The sequence below is a fragment of the Macrosteles quadrilineatus genome, unplaced genomic scaffold (assembly GCF_028750875.1).
Source record: "Macrosteles quadrilineatus isolate MER2022 unplaced genomic scaffold, UCM_ALF_1.0 Scaffold_2__2_contigs__length_208266976, whole genome shotgun sequence".
NCBI lineage: Eukaryota > Metazoa > Arthropoda > Insecta > Hemiptera > Cicadellidae > Macrosteles > Macrosteles quadrilineatus.
Genome location: NW_026542595.1, coordinates 167,116,988 through 167,141,675, shown reverse-complemented (window position 1 = coordinate 167,141,675; position 24,688 = coordinate 167,116,988). Strand labels below are relative to the sequence as shown.

General features: G+C 32.8%; 1 long non-coding RNA gene across 1 annotated transcript; it reads left to right on the top strand.

Moving 5' to 3' along the window:
* Positions 1-265: 265 nt before the first annotated feature.
* LOC128986425 (uncharacterized) lies at positions 266-5,229 on the top strand. The gene is made up of 3 exons (XR_008490123.1): positions 266-703; positions 2,465-2,561; positions 5,115-5,229. It is a non-coding gene; the product is annotated as an uncharacterized LOC128986425 (long non-coding RNA).
* Positions 5,230-24,688: the final 19,459 nt, after the last annotated feature.

Below are 24,688 nucleotides of genomic sequence, written 5' to 3'. Positions count from 1 at the left end.
TTTCATTCTAAATTTGCCCCTAGTGCCTAAGTTAGGTTCTGATTTAAATCTTAAACATTTTATTTGAAATCTTGTCGTTTTGACTTTGTAAATTTTCATGTCACGACTTACGCTCGATCGTTAATCGTTCAACTGTTTAAGGTGAACTTTTCACCTATTTTGTAGGCCTAACCTTTTAATATCATTCTGTAATCTTTATGTAGGTAATTGAATTTATTAATTTTTTACCAACAAATATTGAGTAGGCTCCCAGGTAACACGTAAGCTTACGGCAAGCCTTGTCAAAGGCTTGTCTGGAAAGGCCTTTTTATATCAACTTGTGCCAGACTTGTGGCACGCTTGTGAAGAAGGCTTACGGGGAACAGCTTGGGGCCAATTCGTGGAAGGTGTATCACGACAAGCAACGTAGTTGTAATTTTCATCCATCGCAGCGCTAGCGGCGCTAGTCAGTCTACTACACAACAACAAAACAAAACAACCGCCATTTTATTTGTGTTTGTTTGGCCGTCTGGCGTCTGCGCTTGTTCTTTCTTGTTTTCGGTTAAGTGTTTATTTTTCCTTAAGTTTTGAGTTTATATTTCGCGTTAAGTTTAAATTTTTAAGTTTATAAAGTTTGTATACAGCCCTAAGTAAATTTATAAGTGCTTTTGGTTAATTAGTAGTTTTCCTCGGTGATAACTTTGAAACCTACTGCGATTTTCAGGTGAGTAGAATAACCTAGATTTAGCAGTAAGTTAATCAGTAATTTTAAATAAGTTAAAGCAGCCAACTTAACTTAAGTTTATAAGTTATTAATATAATGATTTAAGCATCAACCGTTTGATTTAGAGCCTGGGCCTAGTCTAGACATAACTCACAAAAGTCTTACCGGTACCTAGCTAAAAGGCCTGCCCTAGGCTATTTGATTTATGTACATCAGATGTACATTTATCACATCTTATACCTTCTTAACTTTTTTAAAATCTGTTTTCACTTGATCACCTGAAAAATTGGCAGTCAATTTAGTGTTTGTTAAAAACTTTTCCAGGAAATGTTTTAATAATGATTCATTATTGGTAGCCCAATAAACCTGAGGGCTGATATAAATTTTAGGCCTACTTTATTTTTTTTTTTAACTGCAGCACATTTTATTCTGTCACAAAGTGTCAAAACACCTAGTAATTTGCTATTGGGAATGTTTATGTTAATTTGTTATGTTAGGGTCCCATAATAACTTAAGCTACTTAGCTAACCTAACTCATGTGTTAATTAGCACCTCGACTGTAGGCTGCTAGCCTTGATAGACTCTACTAAGTCAATCAAAAGGACTAGGCTAAACATAGGCCTACCCTCCCTGGGTACTTACAGTTTCACATAGAGCCGTCTGCAATAAGTTTTTGGATGAGTAAGGATAAAAGTTAACTTAGGCCTAAGTTACTTATTATCAAAATGATGATGTGCGTATTCTTTTCTCGCACAATAGACTTTGCCCTCGTGGCAAGCTTAGCACTTTTCGGACGAAATAAGTAAATACAGTGGAACCTTGATAACAAGTAACAAGACCCTCGATAACAAGTCACCCTTGATAACAAGTCTCATTTTTAAATCCCCTAGAATTTATTTTACCCCTAATCACATGTTATTGCAAACCTCGATAGTAAGACAAACCTTGATAACAAGTCCTATTTTATAATCCCCTTGAGAGCCTTTTTATCAAGGTTCTCCTGTAATTCTTACTTAGCCTACAATTTTTTTCGGAACATTCCAAAAAATTTTCTAGCATCGAAACGGTTAAACGTCACTTTGCTTTAGATCAAGTTATGTAGGCCTAAAGATTATTGTCTCCCGCGGTCACATAAAAATCCTGAATACCCCCTACAGTAACGAAACATCATTATCGCCTTTCTCCATTTGTGGAAAATCTTGACATTAGGTAGGGCTACATATATTATAAAAATAGGCTATGTGCCGGAGCGAGCTTTTGTATATAGTTTGCTTGTTTGTAGATATATTATGTTGATCAAATTTAGCAACTTTATTTAGTCTATTTCACCTTAATACTAACATTTGCTCAAAAAAACATATTTTTGCATTCCCCATAGTAGAAAACGTAAGTACTAGCATAGACAAAAAGAATTAAATATAAAAAGACCGTCAGCTGTGCTGCAGTTACCATAGGTTCTGGCGCACACCTCTGGGAGCGCTATGCAGTTACGGCCTACGCACTACGTAACTACATGGCGCTCCCATCATTGTGTGCCAGAACCTATGGTAACCACTGCACGGCTGACAGTCTATATTTAATTCTTTTTGTCTATGTTACTAGTTAGATCTAACTTTATTCAAAATATGCTTAATGGAAATCTTTAAGCATAAATCCAGTTTAAGACGAATTGATAGTCTGCAGGTTTGCTGCTTCAGGTGTATTTTTGCTCTGGTACTTTACTCATTTTGTATGTTTAGTGCACCTTTTTCTGATTTATAGATGCTGTCAGGAGAAAACATTGAGAAACATCGGCTGAGAATATGAAGAACTCAATCAAGAAGTGCCTGCAGCAAGCCACACCCAGATTGATGAAGAGGTATTTTTTCCTATTTCAATTTACAGTACCGTACTTATTTCTTTGTGATAAGAAATTATTATGAGTAAAGGGCGTTTATAAAAAAACTCCTCATTTACTAGCACCCGTCACCATAGCAACATTTTCCGTAAGGCATTGCAGCTCTAGATTTTTTCAAATTTTATGTGCCACAGTGTTGCCAACAAATGCTGACCAAAAATTTACAATTGGTTGGTACAATGAGTTTAACTGTTATTAAGGAATTAACTTCATATTTCCAATCTGTTAAGATATGTATTTGAAAACCCCAAGAGTTCTATTGACACCCTGTATTTAGGTTGCCATTGGAAACTGTACAAAGTTCTTCTGTTAGTTTGGATATTGTACTTAGTAAAAATGCCATTTAGATTATTCTAACTCTATTAAAAACATTAGCCATACCTATAAAACATTAATAGAACCAGTTAAATTCAGGGTTTATTTAACCTTTTTACCTCACATTTGCCTGTCCACATGGGCCTCAGGTTTGTGCATGGAAAGTTTATTTCAGCACTAGTCTAGTAAATTAGATTTGAATTTCAGTTATATATTGAGTTAAGACCCCACTGAGTGTTAAAAAAACCACATGTAGCCTATATGTAGAGTGGTATTGTATGCAACAATTGTTTTTTACCTTTAATGTCTCATTTCTTGCGAAATCGGCATCGTAGACTATCTTGAATGCACGGCCAAGTCAGTTTACCGAGTAAGATAGAGTAGTGCGGCCGCGCAAAGCTCATTTCGGTGGCAAAATTCCAAGCTGACTATTCTCCATGACTGAGCATTTCGCTTCTTAGGCCCGGTTCACACGAGCAACTTATCTAGCTAACTAGGCTGTAACTAGGTAAGCCCGAATGGGTAGCGGACCAAAGGATACACCGGTTCACACGAGCGACATGTCAACGGACTAGGTCGTAGGTGTGACGTAAATGAATGTGCATCGATAAACGATGTTTTATTACATCGATATTTTCAATACATCAATATTTTCGATACGTTGACATATTTCTGGAAATATTTGATGTTTTTGCGTCAATGGTAAGTGATTTTTTTTTTACATTGATGTTTTGGACAATAACGATGTTTTAAACAATTATCGAATCATTTCAAAACTAAATTTGCATTGGAATCACCCAACAAACTATCATTTAAACTATTATAAAGTTTGGTTGAAAAAACATCATTGTTTAGAGTGTATAGGGTCAATATAAAATTATATTATAAACCTATTAATCGGTTACAAATTTATATTTAGTTTATTCCTATATTTGGACTTGTAATACTAATAATAGGCCTATAAAGATAATTGTTCCAAAGAAACGGTTGTTGCTTCATTGATTCAATACAAATATCGATATCAATGTTACTCGGATCCATCACTGGCGACAATGAGAACAAAGGGAAGAATGCGAGCTGCAGCGTGACGACCGATCGCTCGTGTGAACGCTCCCATAGGGGCCATACTGCTAAGCCGCTAGAGCGGGCGACTGGGTTGCTGCCATGAGTGACTTGGAAGCGGGGCCCGACAATAGTTTGGGACACCAAGCTCGAACGCGGCTCGCTAGTCGTCGCCCTACGCTTGTGTGAACGGTTCCATTTAATCCTGTAGTCCTCTACCCAGTCGGGCTTACCTAGTCACAGCCTAGTCAGCTAGATAAGTCGCTTGTGTGAACCGGGCCTAAAATGGTAGTATTCATTAGTCTTAGACCGTCTCTAATATTAACATCACGCATTCCTGTCTCAAATTTCCCAGTCATCTGTTTTATTAGTTAATGATACTAGATCTAGTATAAATTAATGATATTCTATTTTTTTCTATATTTTGATATCATCAGCTGATTGGTTAATTATTTATTGTTTTCTGTTGTGAGTCAGTTCTCCAATTTATTGTTTTGTTTTAGCGTTTGTACTTTTTACAATGTTCAAATATATTTCTAAAACGTTTAAAATTTATTGAATTTTTACTTGAACTCCTTTAAAAAGTCAAACATAGGTACTTTTAAAATGTTTTGAAGCTAATCCCTGAAAGCTATAACATCTAATAAAGGTTTAAACCTACAGTACCGGTATGAAATTTTTCAAGTGTCATGGAAAAAGGTATAGTGATATAGACTTTATAAACTGTAAAAAGCCTCTATTTTCTCATTTCAGTCCGACCAAAATTAAATTTATTTGGAAACCTAAGTAAAGATATATTAAATTTGGAACACCATGCCAATATGTGTTCATAGTGTTCAAACAAGTCGAAAGATGCGTTTACCACATATATATGTTTAACACATATATATGTGTTCAAACTATAGACAATGCCCATAGTTGTTTTGCAAATAATTGGCTCACACACAAAGCAATATTTGAAACATTTATCTCATCATAGGAATAATAAATATTTTCAGATCTAAAGGAAATTATAATCCATAAATTTGGCAAAGTCACATAATTTATTGAGGGAATACATGTATGGCAACTTAAAAAAATACTACAAAACATCAATTTTATTGAGACAACAACATATTTTTAATTTCTGTTTTTCAGGTCTAACAGACAGCAAGCAACACCCGCTGCTGAAGAGTGTTCTGATGACTGAATACTGTACGAATTGTAATTTAAACCTGTGTAAATATTTTCAGAATATAAAATGTTAAGTGCACTTTTACTTTGTTTGATTTCCATTGTCAAAACTTCTCTGATTAAGATAATTTCTCAATTAGTTTGAAATCAACTGTAGGTATAGGAATAAATTTGTTTAATTTTTTGTCATTACAGCTTAGTAAAGCTATGTAACTAATACAGTACTGTGTTAGGTCTATTATATGGAGTCAATTTAAATTCAACCGAGGAGTTAGCTCTGTTTAGCATTTCCTCTAATAACATTCAAGTTTTTCTATTAGAGGCATTTATATTAAATTTGCTTTGAGTAAAAATTAAACTACTGATTTAGTTCTGAAAGCTGTATTTAGGGCACATTAGACTTCTGATAACAAGTCTGATATTTCCCTACTTTACCTTACAAAGCTATCTTACGGTTAGTTTGTAGACATTTGACAAAAATAATTTTTAAGTAAAATACCTTTTTGAAACCCATAGCCTACATTTCTTAAAATGATTGTATTCTACTATGAAATGAACAGTTGTCATAAAACATATTTATTTATTGCTCAGTGCTTTATTTTGGCTTTTAGTTAGTAATTAGTTACTTTTATTTTCAAACAGGATCCAACACATTTATCTCTAATTAGCCTACAGTCCCAAGTCTATTTTTAAAACCTATCATTCTCTATCTGGCAAAGTAAAAAGTTTTGTTGGCCAAACAAAATTTAATTTATTTTACATACATTACTATGAAACATAAACATAATTTGCTTCATTTTAATCTGAGCTATATTTTCAATGATTTATTAATTTGTTTTATGGAACAAAATATATCTGTTACAGTTTCTAAGTTCTAATAAAAGGCCTGTGATAAGTTTAAACAGAAGGCCTGTGACAAGTTTGAACAGAAGGTTTGTGTCAAGTTTAAACATAAGGTGTGTGGCTAGTTTAACCAGAAGGCATGTGGCAAGTTTAATCAGAAGGCCTTTGACAAGTTTGTATAGAAGGCCTGTGACAAGTTTAATCAGAAGGCCTGTGGCAAGCTTGTCTGATGGGAACTAGGAGGTTTGCTACAAGCTTGCCCCAAGTGTACAAGCTTGCCGTTATACACTTGTAGCAAGTTTAAAGGTTTGACAAAAAAGGTTTGTGACAAACCTTTCTCAAGCTTTTTTTGTTACCTGGGCTAGCTGTAACTTGTAATGATTTGTAATTGTACTTGTATATATATATTTTGACTGAGATTAAATGGTATTTTTGCAATTTCTGTGTTGTTTAATCACCTCCGGAACTTTGTGACTGCTTATGACGGTTGGGCAGCCATGGGCCGAACCTGGTTAGGTTAGGTTAAGGGTCTAGTGCGTTACAATATTCGAAAAAACTCATAACCATTGTTTTCCACGACGGTTGCTACTAATACAATAATCCTTACTACTTATTGAATACCCAATAACCACACATTTTTTACTAGATAGTGAAGGCTTAACAACACGCAGCAAATGATGAATAAAATGATCAGTAAATGGCTCTTTAAAGAAATCCAATTCGAGTTGACAAATAAAAATCCTCAAAGCAAATCCAATTTACTTCTAAGCGTTTCCGAAATTGAGTCTTTTCAAATCCGCCATTAATCTCGATTTAATAAATTCCCCTTTCGTTGGAGGACTTCAAATGCCTTTCCAGTTTAACACGTTGAATACACTATGTAACACAAACATATTATAATATGCTACTCTAAGTCTAATTGGTTTAACATAACTGTGTCAGTTAGTTAATTTTGGAACAGTTTTAAACTATGCAAAAAAAATAGGATGCAAGAATTTAAAGATTATAGTAAAGATTAAAGAATTAGGCTAAGATTATATTAAATATATTTAATAGACCAATTTAAATGTAGATAACAAATTATAAAGTAAGGGGAGTTTACTATTCATCAATGGTTTTCTTTAATAATATACAATCTCAAACTAGATACCATTTTTCATTCAGATGCCAAATTTAAATTTTTTGAATCGAAATTTCAACATAAGATAGAAAAAATATCAGCGTTTGGACCTCTCCCTTATACAATCGTAAAAATGTCATCGGAAAAAAACAATAACAACCTAACATAAAAATATAATTGCGATAAATAAAAATATCTTCAGGTTATGTATGTTGTTTAAGAAACCATGAGAATAATACTTAATTAAGTAGAACATTATTAAGTAGAACATTAAAAGTGGAATTTAGAAACAAAGTTTTACAAATTCTTCAAACAATTAATTTTTACGTAATTTTTGACAATATTCAACGAATATGTTGATGGATGTTTTATTCTGGATCGTAGTAAGATTTTTTTGCTCGAAGAATCGACAAAGTTAGGAACCAGAGCTTCGCTCACACAACGGATTCAAACTGTCAGCAAAGCGATTGAAGATTGCTTTGATGTATTTGTTCTGATTCAACATAAATCTTCCAGTCCCGTCACAGCAGACCTTCAGCAAACCTCTTATAATCCCTTAACATAACACATCAAGATGATTTTAGTACCCTTTATCGTAATGTAAAACACCCGAGTCCTATGTGTTTAAGCTAATTGAAAGTGAACCTAAATATTTTCTTGGACGATTTACCTTTGTTTGTGTTTTTCTAGGATGTTTATTTAAATATCATTTATAGTCTTTCAATCATATTTTACTATAATTCATTTGTAATAAAAAAACAGTTTGAAGTAGAGTATTTGTGCTTAGACCTTAAAAGTAGTGTTAGACTAGTTTTACCCGTGTTTTGCAACGTGATAGGAACTCAAAAGAGAATAAGAGAGATGGCTTAGAGTATTTGTTGCAAATACCGTTTGCTTGCCCCACTTGTTAACATAGAAACTCTAATTTGCCAATTACTCATTTTAACCATGGTTTCACTCAATTATATATATGATTGCAGAACGTTTAATAGACTGTGACATTCTTTTATTGCATTGGCAACCAATTGATATAATTTTTTTAAAGTCTCATTAGGAGACCAGGGGAAGAGTTTTACGTCAGTATCAAAACGAGAGTATTCCTCTATAGTAATCTTGGGTTTTTAGGTTATAGAGCAACTATTCAGTAAATCAGATTTGTGGTTTAATGGAATGACAATCATACGAATATTTCATTGTTAAAACAACTTGATAAATTGTGCATCAATATCCTCATTTAACAAGTTTAAAAAAGTATAAATGTAATAAATATTCGTAAAAGGTGTTATAGTATATACAGAGTGTCCCGTAACTCTCTGGACACATGTATATAGCGTTATTGCTTAGGTAAATACAAACACATTTCACCGTAGGAACATGGGTCTGTGGTACCTAGTTTTCCGTCTGTCTTTATTTATGTGTTTTTTTACAAGAGATTTAATAACTCCTAAACGGTTTGAGATACAACGTTGAGATTTTGCAAAAATGTTAATCGTATTAAGACCTATTTTTGTCTATAACATACTTAGGCAAAAGTTAATTGACAGTGGCTTAATTGGCAGTGTCTTTGGTATTTATATTTTAGGCAATATGTACAACATTTGGACCAGGATACTTGGTTATGAGATATATTCTAGAGGAATGCAAACAAGATTGCGCCACGATTGTATTTCCTGTGTACGACTTGAGATTTCCTTACATCTTCCTTCTTGATTTTGGTTCAAATTGTATGCAATCCTATTTCCACAAAGCGCATGTGTTTTTACCCTTCAAAATTCACATCACACAAGAAATTTGATATTGAAGTCGTCAAATTGTTTAAATGTTTTATCTGGGCAGGATTTTATTGCTTAATTCATCAACTTCGAATACTAAATGCTACAAACAAATCTCATACAAACAGAACAGATTTATACATTATACAACAGTATTTTGGATGATGCAACTAAATATTTATAGGGAATTTCAAAGCAAAACGTAAACGACAGATGTGATGGATGCCCATTTGGCGCCAAGCCATCCCCGAAGGAGCAATATTTTAGCGGGAAAAAGTAAATCATGAATAACCCATACTGATTTAGGTAACACATATCATTATAAAGTTTTTTTTCAAAATTGAAGTTTTTCACTCTAATTTTGTAGTTGTATTTTCCTTTTATCCATCCCTAGTTGAAGTTTTTAAAATCATGTGGAAACGCCTATGATTTAAAATTGAGATTCTTATGGTAAGTATCCGTGATTAGGTTTTCCAAAGAGTTCATGTTACGAGTCAAGACCCTCAAATACTGTTAATAGATAACATCATTTAAAAATACTCCAAGGTTTAACAGCTCATTCTTTACACCTTGCTATAATCAATCGAAGTGATACCCTAGAACTTTTCCTAACATTGAGTTTTCTTAGTTTTTAATTGCAAATTATCGGGGATTTTTATAACAAACTCGTGAAACATTTTATCGTGTTATACTATGTTACACTGTTTAGGATGATATTATGAAAATACAATAAATTAAGATGTTTGGTGGCACAACATTCATGTATAGGCGTTTAGCAATATAAGTGGACGATAGAGAATAAACGAAAATTTTAAACAATAGATATTAATTTTTTTCAATAAACTAAAACAGAAAAAATATTTCTGTCCTGACTACGGTTCTTTTGTCATTCAATACTCGTGAAATAACACTTTTTAGAATCTTCTCTGAAATTCGAGACTCTTCCAGGAGTTTGTATTTCGTACATTTACTTTATTTTTACATCACCCGATTTATAAAATATTGTTTAGCATAAGTTTTGGGTTTGATCTCACACAAAAATGAAATTGAACAGATTTATTTTAATTCTCGTATAGAACAGAACAATTGCATTCTCCAATTTGACCAAATGAAATTTAAAACTTATTCTTTTTACCGACTCTTTGTATATCCCAAAATACAATCCAATAATGAAGTGCACTGCTCTTATCCATGACAATATGATTTTGTCTGACAAAGTGAATGGAAATAACAATACATTCCATTGTGGCACGTGGAAAACCGTTGTGACAAAAAGATTCATTCCTAAAAGACACGCTTAACTAGAAAAATTCCATCAAAGAAACTTTTGTATTCTTCGCTAAATTTGAAGTTACAAAAGGTCTATTTAAAAATTAAACTGTGTAAAAATATGATAAATCTTAATTGTATCCGGTTTTTGCTATTGATAACCCACATATAAACCTATTTAAAATGTGATCTTATTATTGTCTTAACTATATGCTTAACATTTCCTGTTAGACTTGAACAGAATATCATCTATATTAAACAGAAGTAAGAAATAAAAACCGCGCTGTAAAAAGTAATTGTTTCCGTGAGGGTATTAATAGTTATTTCACTCATGGCGATCTGACTTATATTTCACTGGAAACGGAAACCTCAGTTTTTGCACCTGTTGCTCTTATCGCCTCAATATGTTAGACATTTTGCTACCTATGTTACACTTATGCTATCCCTCTAACTGTTACGTGAAAACTTCTTCCATCATGGTGAAAGCTACATGATTAGCTTCGTATACAAATTGTTGCATCGTATATTCCATATCTGGCAAGCCCTTAAAAATATAGATGAGAGTGATGTATTTATAACAGATTTATATTGCCTGAAAAAAACTATTATCTCATTTATAGTTAGTGCGACGAAGTTACCTATATTTTGCTGTGGATTTTAAAAGATTCAACGCAGTATTTATTCATCGCATGAGCTGAAGTCGTGTATAAGCAAATGCACTTATCTGATGAGGGGTCAACGTTCGTGTCTTCAGTGTAGTTAGTGTGGCAGATCTCTCAGAAATGATTAAACTGGACTGCTAACTTTCTACCCTACTGGTCTTGTGGTCAGACACATTCAAACACTCTTTGAGAAAAAATAACGTTTGAAAACGATGATTTGAAGTAAATTCTTTTAAAGGTGATCTTATTGTTGTAGTGTGTCTCCCCTCCCCATTAATTAGTGGTGAAAATAATTGTACCAATTTCTAAGGACAGGTTACATTCCAATCCTCAATTAGTCATTGTTCATGTATCCCTTTGTTCTTTGCTTAACCATTTTTAGCAATTGTTTTTCGTTCCTCTGTTGTTTCCTACAATATATACGTATTCTGTACTTTTCATAATTTGTAGTGTTTATATTCGTTAAAATATTTTGTATTGGGTTTACATAACATTTGAACTTTAATGTTACAGTACTAAAACTACTTAATTAACCTAAAACTAAATAAAAAACTGTATCTATAAACCCATGTAACCTACGGTACACGTATCATTAGCGTGTTAAATAATAAAATTTGGGCTTAGAATGAAGAAATACTTAGTGAAAATAGCCACTGACAAAGTTTTATTTCATCAAAGTCTTATATCAACAATTTAAAGTGACTTATTTGATACCGTAATATCATGTCATATCAACTATTTTTTTGTATATGTAAAACTAAAACAGGAAATGTCATTACAAAGGTTGAGCCCTTCAAGATTGACGAATCAAAACTTGTCCTAGAGTTGATAATAGTGAAAACACAGCTATATAACTGACAAAATAATTTCAAAAGTTGTTAAATTGATGACGTGGTTGAGTAAAAATAAATGAATAAATATAAATAAATCACACCTCTGAACCGAAGAGTCATCATGAACACTATGTTAATCATGATAATAAACATAATGATAAACTACATAGCAATCCCTACTCTGATATTCAAAATAATATAGTCGTGCCCGCAGAATATTTATGATGAATAACACTGGTAAAACTGTTTACTTGCACATAAATCATTTCATGCCTTAACATCCCCCCCCCAGCCATCTGAATCAAAGATTTCATCACATGATAAAATAACCTAAAAACTTAAGAATAAAAACTATATGAAAAGTCTGTGACCCAATGATATATGTGTCTGCTTTGTACGTTTTGTAGGGAAGATTACGAAAGTACTCTACGTTGCCAAAACATGTTCGTGATATGTCGTGACGGGCAGATATTGAACAGACGGGCTGAAATATCCTGCAGTTTTAACTTGAGTGTTTCTACTCTAACCACAAGAAACACATAGTAATACTTAACATTCGGTGGCTCAAACAACGTCATTTACTATTATAGTTGTACGAAATTGTCTTAGCTTTAAACATTATTTTAGAGTATTTAAAAAAAGTTTCTTTCTCAAAGTTAATGACATTGTGATGATCTACACGTGTATAATAAACCATGTACACTAAACATGTAGCATTGATTGAAACCTGTTTTTAAAATTATGTTTATGTTTATATACTAACATCAAATAGTGTTAGGGGAATGGAACTAGTGCAGGAAAAAAGTGTAAAATTTAGCCTAATAGTGGAATTTTAATTTATCAGGCTGAAAATTGGTGGAGATGTACATACAGCTGGGAACATCATACTAAAATTCCCAAAAAATCCCACTTGGGCAACATGCCGCCATCTTGGAAAATGGCCGCCATAATGGATTTCCCCCCTTGTGTCACATATTCAAGCATAAAACCACTCCTAATTGTGATAAAAACGTGCAGTTTCTTCAAAATTATTTGTCGGGATGTAAATAAAATATTTAGAGCCAATGTAAATAATTGTGTATAGTAATTTAACATTTTTATGCAAAAAATAACCAAAAATGTTTTTAAAAGTAATACTAGTCTTGGATTCAAAATTGATTTAAGATCTCTTTTACTCATCGGGAGAAAAACTTACCAGCATAAATTTTTTCGAACAGGTCAATATGCACAAGAAAATGTGATAATATTTGTTTTTGGTCTATAAGTATTCCGTCATATTGACATTGAACGTGCGATTGCAGCCTATGTTTTAGACCGCGTCGTGGTGGAGACTGTAATAGAATGCTGTAAATGAAACGAGTTCTCATGCAGCATGCTGAAGTAAGGGGATATGTTTCCACATTAAAACCCTTTAGGAGATCAGACAAGATACAGTCACATTTATCCATGGGAAATGTGGTCGTTGTGCGGGGTGAAACTATTCCTATTAGCCAAAATTAGCTATTCTATCAAATTATGTGTCTTGTCCGTAATGATTAACAGTTGTAGACATGTTTTGAATACGAGTTGGCACCATTACCAACAGCATTATTCAACGATGGGACCGATAGAAAACCCAACAAGGCTGCGTTCAGGACCATGAGGGAGAAATTGTGTCCTCCTCCGGATTGTCTTCCACTAGCTCCAAACCTTGTGATAGATGGTGGGCATCTTCTTCACATGGTAGTCTGGCAAAAAACCGGCTATTTTATCTGACATTTTTGTAAGGCGTATACATTGTAAAACATTACGGAAATCAAGTCATTTTTGTTTTCGACTGATTCCAGGAAAGTACGATGAAGGATGTAGAACACGTTAAGCCGGGTTTTCCTAGGCGCGGAATCGGCGAGCGGAGAGAGGAACGCGGAGAGTGGACTCCACTTGTCTTAGGCAATTTAATGTTACTGTTTTCCTAGAAGCGGAGCAGAATGCCATGTTAATTTCAATTCCGCTCTCCGCGTTCCTCTCTCCGCTTCCGCGCCTAGGAAAACCCAGCTTTAGGAGAACGTTTAAAGCGACATCTGCCGAAGTTCTTGTTGGTTCTGGTGCAAGTGGTATCCCAGCAGCATCCATTCTTAGCCAACGCAACCAACAAAACAAGGCTCATTGATCAATTAGTAAGCCATCTAAACAGAAACTGAATAGGCCCTACAAGCGGTCCATGCGAAAGCTGATGCAGACCGTCTAATTGTCCAAACAATCATCCTACTAGCCAAAGAAGAAATAACTCTGCAATTGTTGGAAAGAACACTGAGGCATTCGTCCTGTTATTGACCCTTACTGACCCTGACAAAAATATCTTAATGCTCATTCCACTTTCAAAAGCTCATTAGCAAAAGATATTTTCATCCACAGCACTGCAGAATATTATGGACAATGTCAACGAGCATCTTGTTTTCCCGCATTCTATGTCCGGTTGTGATACCACGTCAGCAACCTACAGGAAAGGGAAGATACAAGCATTCAATGTTCTGGAGAAATCACCAATTCTTTGCCAACCAGTGTATGTGTTCAATCGGGTGGAATCCACACAGATGGAAATCGTCAAATCTGGATAGGAATTTCTTGTAGCAATATATATGGAGCAAAAAGCGGTCAGGGACTCAAAAGAACTCGATACAAACAGTACCTGAAAGTAATATCAAAACGTCTTGACTTTTAATTTGACCTTTCAACACTTCTACCAACTTCTGAAGCAGCTAGAGAGCACAACCTTAGAGTGTACCACCAGGGTCAAGAATGGCTAGGGGTTTCTCTTCCATCTACAGAGTGGGGATGGAAAAAGAACGAAATAGGTACATTTACTCCAATTCCTACTTCAATGCCCCTTTACCTGACAACCTCCTCAACTTGATGTGCATGTAAGACTGGATGTAACAGGTATTGTGGGTGTCTGAAAATGGGTTATCTTGTTCACGATTGTGTATCTACTGCACCAACGGTTGTGGTCACGGGATCAATGCCACATCAGTACTAAATTAATGAAGAAGGGGACATTAATGTACCTGATTTACCAACCCAGTTCCGTTCTGACCGGGAAGTCAACCCAACCGACATGCAAATGATTCCATTCCACTTTGCAGCAAGAGGAAAAAGTCACATCAAAGAAAATCGTTTTTATAACTCACAAACTTATCAATTGTCAAACAGAATATATTCAGTTTTTTTTTTGTTTATATAAAAAAGAAAAAATATTATGTATCAAATAAAAATAAGTTATAAAAGTAATACTAATACAACTGTTTATTTACTATAAGTAATTTAATTCCATTTACATAATTTTATTACGTCACTACCATGATGCGGTCTAAAACGTAGGCTGCAATCACATGTCCAGCGTCAATATGACGGCATACTTATAGACCAAAAACTAATATAATTACATATTCTTGTGTGCCTTGACTTGTTCTATAAGATTTAATCAGAGAAGTTTTATCCCTGATGAGTAAAAGAGGTCTTAAATCAATTTTGAATGCAAGACCAGTATTACCCTCCAATTATTTTTGTTTAACTCTTAGCATAAAAATTTTCAATTTCCAAACAAAACTATATATAATGGCACTAAATATTTTAATTACATCCCGACAAATAATTTTGTAGAAACTGCACGTTTTTATCACAATTAGGAGTGGTTTTATGCTTGAATATGTGACACAAGGGGAAAATCCATTATGGCGGCCATTTTCCAAGATGGCGGCATGTTGCCCAAGTGGGATTTTTTGGGAATTTTAGTATGATGATCCCAGCTGTACGTACAACATTTCCACCAATTTTCAGCCTGATAAATTAAAATTCTGGAATCCAACACTATTTTCCTGCACTAAACATAGTTTATGTATAAACCTATTTTGCTATAATAAAATAATCAGCTGATCCAAAGTGCCTCTGCTGCTGAGAATTAGCTTAATGTACAAGGAAGAGACGGAATTGAATTACTCCCAGCTGATTAACTCTAGTAGCTTCACTTACGATCAGTTACGAGACTTGAACTGACACTGTATGTACCTTCTAGGGTAACTTTTATTTTTGTCTATGCTTTTATATATACATATATGTTATATTATATATATATTATACTAGCAGAATACCTGTCCTTCGTACGGGGTTGGCATACAAGTTTAAAATGCTTATTGCAGTTATGGGAGAGGACACGGTTTAAGAAAATTTGGTCTTTTAACTTATACGCTGTGCTATAGTATAGCACATCTACCATAGCCATAATGTTCTGCCACTGCACCTAAACCATAGAAAAAAGTACACTTCTCATTTTGTACCACAGCTTTTTGTTGCTGGTTGGTTCAAATTAGCTGTCGTCATAAATGCAAAAAAAAAATAATAGTACTGCACCCTGTTGGTAAATCTTATCACTTTTTAATGCTATTTAGGCCTAATATCATAGAACTAACTTGTGTTCAACTGCTGAAGAAATTCTAAAAATTCCCTTTAAATATGAATAGGCTACTCAAAAGGTTAACACAGTAAATTCCAGAGCCACTGGGGCGGAGCCCGAAAGGATTTTTGAGATAAGAATATGTCTACATGTTAATCGGGAATGTAAGCTATTATCATATCAAGTTTTAAACCCTGTAGGTATTCTTCGCGTTTACTTGTCACAAACATCCATCCATCCATACATCCAAACTTTCTCACTTATAATATTAGTGGATTATATACATGTTATAGTTTGCTTGTAAAATAAATTAACTATAACACTTTGAAAAGAAAATCATTTAATATTTTTTTTTTATTTGGTCTCTAATTTTTTTGTATCCACGAAATTAGAATTTCCCCCTATTTTGTGAAGGAAAGGTAAATTCTCTTTTATTGTTACTGTAAACTATCTTTAAGTTGGTTAGCATTAAAATTCAATAGCCGGATGACAAATGGTATCTTTTTCTAGAAACTATTTCGTTTAGACTTGCTCGAGTAATTTTAACGCGAACAGTAGGCCTATAACCACTCGGCAACCCTGACGATTCTTCTCCAGGCTACTACGAATAAAATACAATTTTTGCTAATTTATCTCATAAAATATTATGTCATATTTATAAGGCTTTGTATCGTTACACATTCCTATTAAGTTACCGAGACACAACATTTCAAGCTAATGTAAACGGAATATTTTTCTACAAAATTGAAAGTTTGATGTTCAAGAGTGTAAAGGCCTGAGAGTGTCTGAGACGTTCATAGTTAATGTTTGCTTCTTCCGACTCTTTTGCGACTGTTGTGAGCTGTTTTACATTTACGGACTGAAAAGTTCCGTATATAGAAAATATATTCAACATCTTTTTAGAGAGCCTAGCTCATTGTTATGGAACTACCATGATATAAGTAATATAAGTTGGTTATATGAAAGTTAAAGATGCAGGATTTTAGTGTGCCCCTATAATAAAATTATTAGGGAAAATCTATGAGTACATAATGTAAGTTTTATCTTAATTGAACCCCGAAACATAGGCTACTTTTATTACACATTAGTTATTTTAGTACAACTAGTTGGAGTTTTATTTCTCACATTAAAAATAGCTTGGTTTTGATAATAATTTTAAGTGTGATTGGTTTATTGTAACCAACCTTTTTCGTATGCATGATGCCCGTTTCAACCCAATTTGTTGTGTACTTTTGAGGAAGATCAAACTCTTTATTTAAAAAAAAATATGTAAACATAGATAACAGAGAGAAATGTATGTCATAGAGAACAGCCATCAAACTTCTTTTGGTGTAAAAATATTATATTGTCTAGAGCGTTTGTGAGTAGGCCTATTAATGAAAAATTTAGAAAGAAAAACGTTCCTCATGAAACCAAATCATACTATGGATAATATTCCGGCGTCTCAATGATTTAAAATGCTGAACAACTTGAGCTTGAAAAGTTAAGTGATCTCTAAAGAAATTTCCCGCGTAGTTCATCAAACAAGAATTCATTTATCTATAAATTAAGGCTTGTTCGAATTCTTTCAATGATTACTATATTTATAACCCCTTAAGTTAAGGGCATTTGTTGTTACGCGTTTAAAAGACGGTACCTTTGTTTTGGCGTAGTACGGAAATCAGAACCTCTTAAATAATAATGTTCAAATCTTGATATCCTAGTTATTGTGTTGTGTTACAAAGTGTACCAACAAGGTAAAAATGCCAACTACATGCTTAAATATTCTTGGTATAGGCCTACACGAAAAGATGCAATGTATTTTCAGACGATACAACTAAATCACTTCGTGAAAATTCAAAGCGAAAACTTAAACGTAAACGACAAGTTTGATTGATACCTATTTGGCGCCAAAACACCCCTGAGGAGCGATTTACGCGGGAATAGAGGTTAGTCTTTTTAAATAAGACCCATACGATTTTTGGCAACTTACGTCATTCTATATTTTAATAGTATCTTAGGAGTTTGCTTATTATATTTTAATTGACTTTTATTAGCTAATGTGTCCAACTCAAATGGGCGGGATTGTATGAACTTTCCATATTGTCACAAAGTTACTATATATGGTTTAAAGTTAATTTATTTAAACGTGATGTTTTTGCAAGGCTAGTTCACAAATAGCGAGAAATCCCTTCTGTTGCTGCGAGTGGGAAATATTTTATAAAGAATACATCACCGTACTCATCCATGCTTTGATGTTCTTTTACATGCTTTGGAAATACGGGCTCAAAAAACTATTTTATCTACCTTACCAATATTTCTAACAATGTAGGTGCTTAGGAATAAAATCCATAGCTCGCAACTGAAAACGTTGTTTTTTACTTGCATTTTAATACTGAGAGAAAACCCCTTTCAGAGAACAATTCCTTTGTTATCCATCGCTTTGTGGAGAAAAGCTTTTTAAATTCACCCCTATTTCGTGAGTCTCTCTAAATATCATCTACGTAGAGTTGTATATAACATTTTTTTACCTGCTATTTTGAACTAATATTTTGAAGAAGGGGGCTTTGAAAATATTTGACTCGTGGTTAAAATTGACACAAGTTTTGTTGATTATGGTATGCCTTTCTATTCACTCTAATAATTTATAATACTGTAAAGATGACATTTAAAATATATTTACCTTAAAAGAGGCACAAGCGTGGCATCTAAATACTGCAACTGCGTCTGAAACAAACAGATTAACTTTCAGACTTTCTGATTGTAAGGTAACAAAATTTAAGGTGGTCAAAAACGTACTGTGACGAATAGACCAACACCACAATTTACTCATTTACATCTTCAGTAGCCTACACCTGATCCTATGTTAGTAATATTTTAGACTATGTGTCAAAGAACGTTATCACAACCCTATAAAGCTAGACATCAGTAATCAAATAATCTCAACAGACAAGTAGTAGTTATTTCGTGTGTAATTTTCTGTAATCTTGTGTATCCAGCTATTAAAATTGGTTTTACTTTAACCAAAATACTTAAAAATAATCTAATTCCTCGTGAAATACTCAACTTTTTTCAAACAAATATCAAATCAGTGAAAATAACAAGTAGTAAAATAAATTGAAACAACAAATACCAACCCTAAGTCAATTTACCAAAATCATTATCACTGTACAGGCTGCACCCAATTGAAATTAAGGAATTAATCAATAACTGTCACGCTCATCTTATTGAGCATGATTAATTAATCTTACATGGAAGTTCCATCATGCAGGGTTAATGGGGTGAGGCTAGTTCGCAGCCATCTCTGTATGACACAGTTCTACAATGGGAACATTATTTTCGTGTCTCATCCAGAACTTCATAAGAGAAGTATCAGGGTGCGCATTAAAAAAGGTTGTTTATGTCAAATTTACCGTCAAAGTGAGAAGTAAATTTCCAACTCATGATTCTGATCTGAATTGTAAGCAAGTCAAATTATATTTTAGACGTGCTTTTTTATATGTAATTTCATATTTTATGCGAAAAACTAATTACAAAGCAATGTTTAGGGTTTGCTTAAAAATTACAGGACACAAAGTACTGTATATACTGTGTATATTAATTTTTGTTCTTAACATTCGATTACAATTTAACCCAAAACGATGATTATGGTGACTAAAGATCACAAAATTGTATTTTTAAGGATATATGGAGTTTTTTTTTTATTAAAATAACTTAATTGATCTTAAACTCGTTTCCTTATCACCAATGAGAGGGAAAATGCAAGGATAAATACAATTAAGAATAACAACATTACGATTTTACCATTGATTTTCATTCCAAGGGGAAACAACAAAAACCTCGTTTTTCACAGTAACGGTTAAATAGATTCCAGGATATATTACCCTGGACAAAAGATACAAACAATAAACATTAAAAAAATTAAACTATCAATTACTGATACTTGCCACAAAACTATTTACCTATTCCAGTCGTAGTAGAAAATACCACGGGCTAATAAAGCAATTTAGCTACAAAAAAAATTGCTTACCCAAATAATAAATTGAATGTGTTTGCTTGCTTATGTCTTTGTTAGTTACTATTGCTGAGGAAGAATCATTTCTGATGGCTTTAAGATGAAATTTAACATCAAATTAATTATCATGTAACCTAAATAATAATTCCGATCGTCAGCCAACAAGATATTATAATTGTTAAAATAGGTGCATATGTATTTTTCAGATTTTATTTTTAAATGTTGTGAACAATCTTTTTAGTCATAAAATACTGTACATAAAACCGTTCATGTAAAAAACTGTTCAAAAACCTTACTCATAAAACCGAAAGGTCCGTATTCTTTGTTTTAAGTAATCATTTCTGAACATTATTTTATTTTTGTCACAAAACCTATTAGCCTATTAACTATTAAATGTACACTGCACAACCTCGATACAACCAACTCATACATTGTTAAAATATAAAATATACTTTTCTAGTTTCATGACGTTATACGCCAGTATAAAACAAAAATGTTAAACTTCTTTTGTTTCTTGACTGTAAGATTTTTCACTCGCCTTTTGTTCATTCAGGGCGACAAAAGACCAAAAGTCAAGAGTGGCTTTAAGTCTGCATGAAATTAAAACATTATGTTCGTGGATACAAAACGCACAAGTTTTGACTCTACAAAGAGATAAATAGGCCTACTACAAATAAAATAGTTTCATTACGAAAAAAATGTTGCGTATGTTTTAATAGAGTGATTTTAGTTTTAGTATGAAACTCCAAAACAGTTGTATTTAATTCATTCAGCTTTGCACTATGAATATTGATTTTAAAACTAAATAAGGGATAAATTGTATATATAATAGTATTTTTCCAAACTCCCAATCTTTCATTATCTATGATTCCTTTAATGAAGTATAACACATTTATTTAATTAATTAATATTCCCCTAAACAATCCTTGTATTGAATATTGATAAATTAACCCTCCTTTTACCAATGTGTCTACGAAAAGATTTTTGTATTGAAAAGATGATTCTATAATGGTCAATAGTGTCAGTGAATTTATGAAATATAACATTAATGTTTACACATTTCAAAAATAAAAGATTTATTGAAATCGTTGATTAAATTTAAGATTCAAAACAGAATATTTGCATACTGAAATTGGATCGGTTGAGATCTCGTTCTTATTCTTTTCGCCACCCAACTCTTTGTTTTTCTACATGATGAAATAGTAAGTTGTATACTGTATTCAAATATAATGTACTGTATTCACAAACTCGTGAGTGACTAATTTAAAGAAATTCAAAAAAACATGCTAAATATACACGGGGATTTTGAATTCGGAGAAGAAATTAATTAAAAATTACTTCTAGCTAAAACTAGCTATAATTTCTGTTTGCGATTCTTCCTTCGTAAAACACATATTTCCTGTTTTCCAGTTATGAAATTTCAAAGAGTATTTACCTATTCCTAGCTAAAGCAATTTTGTACGATAAAAAACAAAAAAAAATAAATCGCTAATTTTGTAATTTAATACAAACCAACTTTAGCTTTTTATAATTCCATTATGTACATGTTCATCACATTTCGTTGTAAACATTTCATTTTTGGTTTGAATGGGAATTCTTTAAAGTTGTATCGACTTTAATTATTCACGATCTCAATCTCTAACTTATCTAATGATACGAAAATTAAATGTATTTAACGATTTATGACTGATTTAAATCTATACCACGATTACTAAAAATCTATACAACATGAGGTTTCACATCAATCGAGCGCAATGGGAACGGTTATTTTTGATTGGCGCCATGGTAGTTGCTTCATTGTCATATTTTCTGCTTCAACATATCGGACAGTTAAACAATCTTACAAGAACTCATTCAATTTCACACTAGGTATCGACCTTTAACTGGACAACCGTATGCTGGAGCTCACAAAAGCTTATTAATATACCTAGCTCAAATTTTACATTTTGTGATAAGAGATTAAAACTATGTTGCAAAAAGTAACAGTTTCCACGGGTACAAACAGTTATTTCACTCATACCGCCTGTCCAAAATGACACTTCTATTTCACCACAAATGGGAAATTCAGTTTTTCCACCTGTGGCTCTTTTATCCAACGCGTGTTATACATTTTGTTGACATAGTTATCTTTGGAAAGTATTGCAGAATTATGTTAATTAAAATAAAATGTTCAATTAAAAAATTCTAATACTAGACAATTTATTTATGGTTATTTTTTCAAACAGTTTACATAATTTGTATGTGCGTTTGAGAAACCTAGATCAATAATAATCAAGGATTTCGATATAAATAATAAGGAAAATTTGTTTATGATACATAAATATGAGCATAACTATTTTGGACTAAGTGATATAATTTAGCAAATATTCAATGAATTCGTATTTGACATTTTTTATAACATAAATCAAGTCTAGATATCGAGAGGTAACCTCAATTTCAATACAGCAATTTGAGTTTTCTTGTTGGCTACTGGTAGTAGAAATATAATCACTTTAAATAAACTTTTACAGTGTTGAACAAGGTACTCGCAGTTTCTTAACAATGAATTGGGTTGATTAATTTGTATTTAATTCAAAAACTCCTATGGATAATGTATATTGATGTAACTCATATAATTATAAAAAAAATCGAATAGATCTAGTAAGTGAACCCTTTATTAGTTTCATTTAAGTCTTCTGATCATTTTAAGTGGTTTTCAAAGAGATGTTTAGCCTCCGGATTACTGTATTATAAGCTACTTTATAGTGGTTTACCATACCTGCTATTTATATAAACGAGAGCACGCCCCGTGGTCGAAAAATCGACCAAAAGTATGTATTGTACAAACTTCTCTATTTTCATCCCACACTGTAAATAAAACATGTGATTGGAATGTCTTCCATTTGTTTTGATTTTCTGTTTATATTGTGTTGTTATTTTGTCATCACCATAGCAACCCATAAAACCCATGTTAATTTTTTAAAATTTCAAATTCATTTTTTGTGCTTATTTTTGATCCTATTTTAATTTATAAAGGGATTCTGCACACCTACAGGAAAATAGTTTTCTAACGGTAGGCGTAGATTTTCCCTACGATACACACGAGCTGAGAAAAAAGGTTTTAAAGAAACATGCTTGCCTATTAATATATAGATAGCCTTTGTTGTTTTTTTGGCAACTAGTTTCGGTTTTTCTGGAGCATCGGAAGGTCTCCAGGTATGAAGTGAGAAACTAGTTGCCAAAAGGGCAACAAAGGATTACTATGAAGGTATTGTAAGCCACTATACATTTTAAGTGGCTATGAAATCACATATTACTTAATTATATACCAAGCTAAATTATATATTTTCACCCACTATAGAAATAAGGTATTACATATTATTTATCGTACAGTAGTTAACGCAAATGCTTTAACGCTACCTTATGTCTTCAATGATGAAACTCACTGTAATGTGATTCCTTTCTATCTGTAATACAAACAAAAGCAAATTAATTTTGTAATTATATCGATCTTTCCCCGGAAAAACGAAAAACAAACTTTTGCGGAAATTAGTCATGTGTATACTCAAATTAACCGGTAGAGTGAACTGAACAAGAATATGCAAGATTTTTCAAGATCCGATTACTATTAACGGAGATACGGCAGGAAAAGCGTCGGTAAATCGAGTTAGCGTCAAAATGGCCAAAAAAAGGTTAGATTAGATTAGGTTAAGTTAGGTTAGGTTAGGTTAGGTTGGGTTAGGTTAAGTTAGGTTAGGTTAGGTTAGGTTAAGTTAGGTTAGGTTAGGTTAAGTTAGGTTAGGTTAGGTTAGGTTAGGTTGGGTTAGGTTAAGTTAGGTTAAGTTAGGTTAAGTTAGGTTAGGTTAGGTTACCATTAATTTGGTCACAACTAAAGGACAGATCACAGCTAAAGGCAATTTAGTATAATTCATTCAATCTTTAACAGTCACTTTTGTCTGTTGGATGAGAAAAGTAAATTAAAGATAAACTTGTGCTGAAGAAGATCGGGAATGAGTCCGTTAAGCTCCGGAGAGTTAATCTTATAATCCGTTAATACAGGTTATTGCCCGAGTCTTGGAGTTAGCTACAATTGAATCGTACAAATCACAAATGATAGTGTAGCTCTTTTATTATACTCTAGAAGTGTTTACTTATTACAATATTTGATTGTTGAAACGCAAAACATGTAAAATACCTATAGCTCCGTGTCCAGCTACAACAGATAATCTTTTTTTAGATAATCTTGTTATTTTAGGTCAGTTAAATGTTACGATGGACCCTCACTCCAACAATTTATTTATCAATTATCTTAATAAGAAACGTAATAAAGCTAATTCTTTCCTTGTAGGATAGTAGGATAAGAAAAATATTCCTCAAAAGTATCATATATACATATATATTTATAGTTCCTAGTTTAAATGGATGCGATTCCTACCGTTGTTTAAACTGGGTTTTGTTTAGGCCGACATGTTTACTTTCAAAACACTAAGTAAGTGAAAACACTCAGTAAGCCTACTCGTGAAAAAACATATAATGTAGCCCTTTAAAATTGTTCACATTTGTGTTTGCTACATTGAGTTTATATTCACAAAATAATACTGAATAATAAGATTAACTATAATAGAGTCTCTATTAGT